Below are 6,940 nucleotides of genomic sequence, written 5' to 3' on the forward strand. Positions count from 1 at the left end.
GAATTTGCATGGTATGTCTTGCTCTAAAACTTATTGGCTCTTGGGTGGTGGTTGGTTTCAGTGTAGGTATGGAGGCTTTTGGACGGTCTCTTATTACTTAAAGTTCCATGTAGTCAGGAGTTTTCTGGTGTTCTCAGGTTTTGGGCTTAAGTCTCCTGCCTCTGGATTTCAGTCTTATTCTTCCAGTAGCCTTAAGACTTCTCCATCCATACAGCACTGATCATAAAACTTCTAGGTTAATGGTAAAAGGATTCTCCACAGTGAGGGACACCCAGAGAGGTTCACAGAGTTATATGAAGAAGAGGAGAGGGAGGAGGGAGATAGAGATGAGCAGGAGGAGAAAAAGGGGGACTCAAGAGGAGAGAGACAGATCTACACAGTTGTCTGTTCCCAGAGTGTTCTCCGTAGCCCAGACACCCACAAAGATTCACAGAATTGGATTGGGAAGAGAAGGGGAAAGGAGGAAATAGAGGTGTTCTGAGGTAGACAACAGAGAGTCAAGATTGGGAGAGAATAATCAACACACTTCTGAATAAAAATGGGAACTGAATATTGGATTCTTAAATGTCCACAATTTATATCATATACTGAAAAACGAAGATTAAAAATCTAGAGTAGAGGTTAGACTCTTAAAAATACTATATTAAAAACAAAAACCAAAACACACAAAAAAGTTTTAGAAATATATATGAAGTTCGGTTTAAAAATAGGGCTTCTCTTCTCTTTTTTTATTTTTTTTGTAAGGTTATAGTGTAATGAAAATGAAAATTAAGGAGTAGTAGAGGAGTAATAGAGGACTTTAAAAGGAAATAAGAGAAAAAGAAAAATAGAAATTAGAAGAGAGAAAGGAAAAAAAAAGAAGAGAAAAAAACAAGAAAAAAAATTTTTCTAATCAAAAAAATCATACAAATCTATGAAAATGAAAGTTAAGGAGTAATGGGGGAGTAATGGGGAATTTTAAAAGACAATAAAAGAGAAAAAAGAAAAAAAAAATTTTTTTTCTTACTTAAAAAAAAAAAAAAGTAAAAGTATATCTAGGAAATTCTCTGGAGCTGCTGCCATCAGTGTGGGTTCCGTTCAGTTTCAGGTAGCTCCTCGTTCCGGCTTACACTTCTCGATATCTACAGGCCCCTTCCGGTGTAGTCGGTGTTACCTACAGGGATTTTGATCTGTTGCACCGGTCCCTTCTGAAGCGGTTCCCTTTGTTTATTTGGCTTCTGTTTGCCCCTCTCTGAAGTGCCTAATTTCCGCCCTGACACAGGCGGGCGGAGGTGGACTCTTATTCAGGTAACTAGTTCCGTCGCTCTACGGGGAGGGGCTGGCACTGTGGGGAGGGGCTGGCACTGCTTTCCCCGTCTACGCTGCTCAGGCTCCCAGCTGCTCTATATGGAGCGCCCCCGCGCTGCGCAGGGTTCCAGCCCTCGGGTGCTCCACAAAAGCGCGGAACAAAAACCTGCGCCTGCTTTTGGTGCCTTCCCCGTCAGAGCGGCTCAGGTAGCCAGCAGCTTGACAGGCGCACTCTCCCCAGGTGCGGCGCGCCTTCTCCCCTGCGCGATCCCAGCCTCAGTTTCTTCCCGCGCTGGTCGGGTGCCTGCGCCTTCTGCCCTCCGCGTCCCCAGCCCCAGTCCCCGCCTGCGCCGGTCGGGTGCTTGCGCCCTGTGTCTCGCCGTGACCCTCCCGGCGGATGTCGACCATCCAGAATCTCAGGAGGTCTTTGATTAGAAACTGGAGGCCTGTTTGCAGTGCGATAGGGGATGCGGTCCTTGGGGCCGAGCCTGCCCCTTTCCCCTCCCCGCTGCCTCCAGCCTCTGGTGGGGCTGGTCCGGTCCATAGCCTGTGAGCTCTTCTCTGGACTTGCTCGGTCCCTTTGTTCTGCGAACGGCGGCAGTGTGTTCCGGCCGGTTAATTTTCTCTTTCTTTTTTGCTATCCCACAGTTTAAGTTGGTAATTCACAAAAGCTCCTTCCGATTGTCCTCAGGGCACTCAGGCCCGGACCTTACCCTAAGCAATGCCGCCCACTCCTCTCCGTTCTGCCCCCACTTGGTGGTGGCGGATGCGGCTGTCTGGGGTACTTTTCTGCTGGGAGTTGATTTTAGGCACGTAATCTGTGGGTTTTATTTATTGTTCTCCTCCCAGTCAGGTTGCCCTCTGAGATTCAAACACTTCCCCCAGGACCGCCAGTGCGAGGGTTTCCCGGTGTCTGGAAACTTCCTCTATTAAGACTCCCTTCCCAGGACGGATCTCCGTCCTTGGCTCTTTTCTCTCTTTTTATCTTTTATATTTTGTCCTACCTCCTTTCAAAGACAATAGGTTGCTTTTCTGGGCGCCTGATGACCTCAGCTAGCAATCAGAAGTTGTTTTGTGAAGTTTGCTCTGCGTTCAGTTATTCTTTTGATGAATTTGTAGGAGAGAAAGTGGTCTCCCCGTCCTATTCCTCTGCCATCTTGGCTCCTCTCCCTATGTAGGCTTTTTATACTGGCTCCTTCTGCTAATCCATATACATTGGATTTTCTCTATATCTTTTTATGGTTTGAAATGTTTTCTTCCAGGACAGAATAGTATTCCATGTAGTTTACCATAGTTTGTTTACTCACTCATCTACTGAAGGTCATCTTTGGTGATTTCAGTTCTTGGAAGCTATGACTTATTCTGCTGTTAAAATTTGGGTGAATGTTTTTGGATGGGCTTAAGCCTTTGGCTCTTTTCAGCAAATAACTTTCATTTCCTAGATCATTTGATAAAACTATATAACTTAAAAGAAATTTCCAGACAGTTTCCAAAGTATCTGTATCACTGCATTCCCTTTAGCAATGAATTCTTTGTCAGGTAGTTTGCCTATTTCCTCTTCATTTATTTGGACTTCTGTGTTTCTGGTTTGTTCTTTCATTTGTGTAGTATTTCTCTGTCTTTTTCATTATTATTATTATTATTTTAATTATCATGTTTGAGGTATCCTCTTCCCAGGCTTCAAGGTTGAATTCTTTCTTCCTTTTTGTTTCTGCCCTCTAAGGTTTGTCCAGTGGTTTGTGTAAGCTTCTTATAGGGTGAGATTTGTGCTGAGTTTTTGTTTGTTAGTTTTTTCCTCTGATGGGCAAGGCTGAGTAAGGTGGTCATCCTGTCTGCTGATGATGGGGTTTGTATTTTTGTTTTCTTTGCTGTTTAGATGAGGTGTTCTGCACAAGGTGCTATGTGGTTTGGTGATGGCAGGTCTTGTATTACACTGGTTTCCTTTGTGTGAGTTCTCACTATTTGATATCCCTAGGGTTAGTTCTCTGGTAGTCTAGGATCTTGGGGCCAGTGACCCACTCTAAAGGCTCAGGGCTTGATCTTGAGTTATGTGTGGGTCTATATATTCTTTTCTGTTGGTCATGTACTCCTGTCCACTCTCAGCTGTCATTCTGCATGCACTTCTGTGTCTGAAGGTGTATTCCTGATGTGTCCGTGGATAGAAATGTATTCCACGTTCATCAGCTCCTCTTGCCATCTTGTTCCTCCTGGGGAAGATGCGTGAGAGTCCCTTGGACTGCAAGGAGATCTAACCAGTCAATTCTAAAGGATATCAGTCCTGAACATTCATTGGAAGGAATGATGCTGAAGCTGAAACTCCAATATTTGGCGACCTGATGTGAAGAACTGACTCCTTGGAAAAGATCCCGATGCTGGGAAAGATTGGCAGGAAGAGGAGGGGATGAAAGAGCATGAAATTGTTGGACAGCATCACCTACTCAATGGATATGACTTTGCCTACTTCTTAGGTCCCATTTCTGTGACACTTCTGTGCACATGAATTGCTATTTGTCTCTTTTTCTCCTGTTACCCTGTCTTGTGTCAACTTTATTAGTAGTCTAACCACAAGAACTCAAAAGGGGTTAAAGGAAGAATTTCCTCCTTCCCTGCACACCTGAAGGGAGTTCACCCTTACATCTCAGAAACTCCCTGGAGACAATGTGTGTAGAATAGCAGTCTGTGCACTGGTATCTCCTGCATTGAGATTAGAGCAGAGACACCTTAGATTTCTGTCTGTTAGGGGCCAAATTGTGTCCCCTCCAAAAATGCATATTGAAGGCATAACTCAGAATACTTCAGAATGCAACTGTAGTTAGAGATAAGGTCTTTAAAGAGATGGTTGAGTTAAAATGAAGTCATTAGGGTGGTCCATAACCCAGTGTGACACAAGAAGAGATTGGGACACAAAAGGAGGCACCAGAGTATATGCACTCAAAAGGAATGCCAAGTGAAGAGGGCAGCCGGATGGCTGCCAAGGGGAGAGGCCTCAGGGTAAACCAGCCCTCATCTTGGACTTGCAGCCTCTAGAACTCTGAGAATTTCAGTTGTTTCAGCCACCCATTCTGTGGGATTTTGTTGTGGAAAGCCTAACAAATCAGGACGTTACCCCAGGTAGAGATTTCTTCCTGGATAGTCTTTTTACTTTCCTGTCATTCATAAAGGCTATCTCAACATCTTCCTTATGTAATGCAGTGCCCGTTTCTAAAGTTGTATGGGCATAGGCTAGGTCTTGATCTTAGCCTCACCAGAACTAGCATAGAGCCTTTCAAAGAGCAGATGCTCAAGAAATAAATCAAGACAGTAAGAGGTCTAACTTCTTAAGGTTTAATACTTCCTGTATTTTTTAATAATCATATCAAGGTATAAATTATTTAATTTTACAAAACAGAAGACAAAAAAGATGGAGAAAAATCAAGGTTGATCATGTTTTGGAATTTTTTTCATTTTATTTTTTCATTCCATTCTCCCAGCAGTTTTACCGTGAGATTGCTTCCCATTTCAACAAAAGTCCCTATTTTGATGTCAAATGTTCTTATCTGGATGATTTTTTAAAAGTCTTGATTTTCAGTAGAAGTGGGAGAAGCTGCTGGATGTGGCCATGGAACGTGCCTGGAAGTGACAGTCATACCAGGCCTGGCTGTGGCTCGAGCTCTCTCATCCTCATCTTGCAAAGCTTCTTCATATTGTGATGAGAAGGCCCTGGGGACCGTATCATTGACTTTTGCCAAAAATTCCAAGACTTTCATTTTGCTGGTTTCAGCATGGGCTCTTGGGCCCCACAGGAACTCGTACATGGAGGATCATTGCTGGCAACCTGGTTGTACTCCAGGTACTTCATCATCACTAAGTCTTTGGTGATGATCTTCCTGGGCTCTCCATAGATGAAGTGTTTTCTCCCAGCATATACTCGCATCATATTCAAGAATCTCCAGATGTCTTCCTCAGCGGCACAGTTGCCCTTCAGGAAGATCACACCCAGAACTGTCATCAAGAGACCGGTTTTAGGTAAGCCCCTACCATCCCACACCCTGCCCCTGATGTTGGGAAAGATTGAAGGCGGGAGGAGAAGGGGATGACAGAGGATGAGATGGCTGGATGGCATCACCAACTTAATGGACATGAGTTGGTGATGGAAGCCTGGCATGCTATAGTCCATGGGTTCACAAAGAGTTGGACATGACTGAGCAACTGAACTGAAGGAGAGCTAAGGAGAGGTACAGGGACCAGATCTAGGCAAGTTGGTTTCCAGTACTTTTTATTTCACCTCCAATCTCCAATTCAGCTGTACCCTCCAGTAAATTAACTAATAGTTTATATTCTTAGCAACACTTTATTTGTAGTTTTTCAGGAACCTCCATGTTTTTCTCCACAGTCTATGACAATTGACATTCTTACCAAGAGTACTCTTTGTACATTTTTTGATGGTGGCCATTCTCACCACTTTGGCGTGATATCTCATTGTGGTTTTGATTTGCATTTCTTTTCCTGTGATGTAACATACTTTGCAGGATCAGAAATAAAAGTTAAAATCATAACTAGGAGCTGCCACCTTCAAAATCAAAATCAGGAACTAGAAACATCTGTACACACTGCAGGTAACCAGTACACCCTAGCACATTTGATTTAATAGCCTGTATAAGAAATGAAGTCCAATCAAATCCTTAACATTTTTAAAGTAACAGATGAAACCACACTACTGTGAAACTTTGTAGTGGAAAGATTTTAGAAATATGGGATAGCATTCAACTCATTTTATTGTACCTTTTGAAATAGAAGAGTGGTAGAGTTATAAACATTTGGAAGCTCCATCAAAGTGCAAAAAGAATTTCAACTTCCCTGATTTCCGAGGCAAGTCAACTCTGTATTTTTTGAAAGATTTAAGGAAAATACTTGGCCTGAAATTAATATCTCACATCCCCAAATTTCTTGGAATTTATATATTGGGATGCTGATGGTTGATGTTATCAGCTCTCTCAAAATCTAGTTAGCTCAACAAAGTAGATTTCAGTCCACTTCTTTGGTAAAACAAACCTGCATTTTGGAATTTTAAATCTGGAAAGGATCTCAGTGATCAGCAAGGCATCTCTGTTGGTGTCTGCTGGAGGAGATCTGAGCTCCTTAAAAGTTTATGAGCTAGAACTTAAAAAGGGAAAATAACTGCTGGGGAATTGTTGTGCCTGAGGTCTTTCTCGCGAGACCCACTCTGGTCTTACCCCAGGAAGACTGCAGAGGAATCAAAAGGGCTTGATTACTGAGAATCTCATCATGTCAGAGATGTGGGGAGAGGCCAGCACTGTGATCTTGGCAAACCAAGTTCCTACCTGCAGAGCCCAAGCAGTAGCCCCAGCCAGCCGCTGTACTTCATCTGCAGAGTCAAGTCATTGGTGCCATCTGACCTGGGAACTCAGTGGCCCAAGTCAGTCCAATGTGGGTCTTCAAACAAAATCTTTGGGCCCTGAAGCCTGGTCTGTCCTCACTCATGACGAGGAGCTGAGTTCTAGCCCCCAGTCACTGCTGGGTGAAGCTCCCAGCCCCACCCACCCAGAAAGCCTGGGCAGAACACCTGGGGAGCTGCCCAGTCCAGCAGTACTTGAGCAGAGCCCAGCAGACAGCCGGTGGCACCGCTGAGCCAGGGAACTGAGGGTGCAGATCA

At 43.9% G+C, this 6,940-nt stretch overlaps 1 pseudogene; it reads right to left on the minus strand.

Moving 5' to 3' along the window:
- Window positions 1–4,835: 4,835 nt before the first annotated feature.
- Window positions 4,836–5,702, minus strand: LOC122435502 (annotated as a pseudogene).
- Between the last annotated feature and the right edge of the window lie 1,238 nt (window positions 5,703–6,940).

This window comes from Cervus canadensis, chromosome X (genome assembly GCF_019320065.1).
Source record: "Cervus canadensis isolate Bull #8, Minnesota chromosome X, ASM1932006v1, whole genome shotgun sequence".
NCBI lineage: Eukaryota > Metazoa > Chordata > Mammalia > Artiodactyla > Cervidae > Cervus > Cervus canadensis.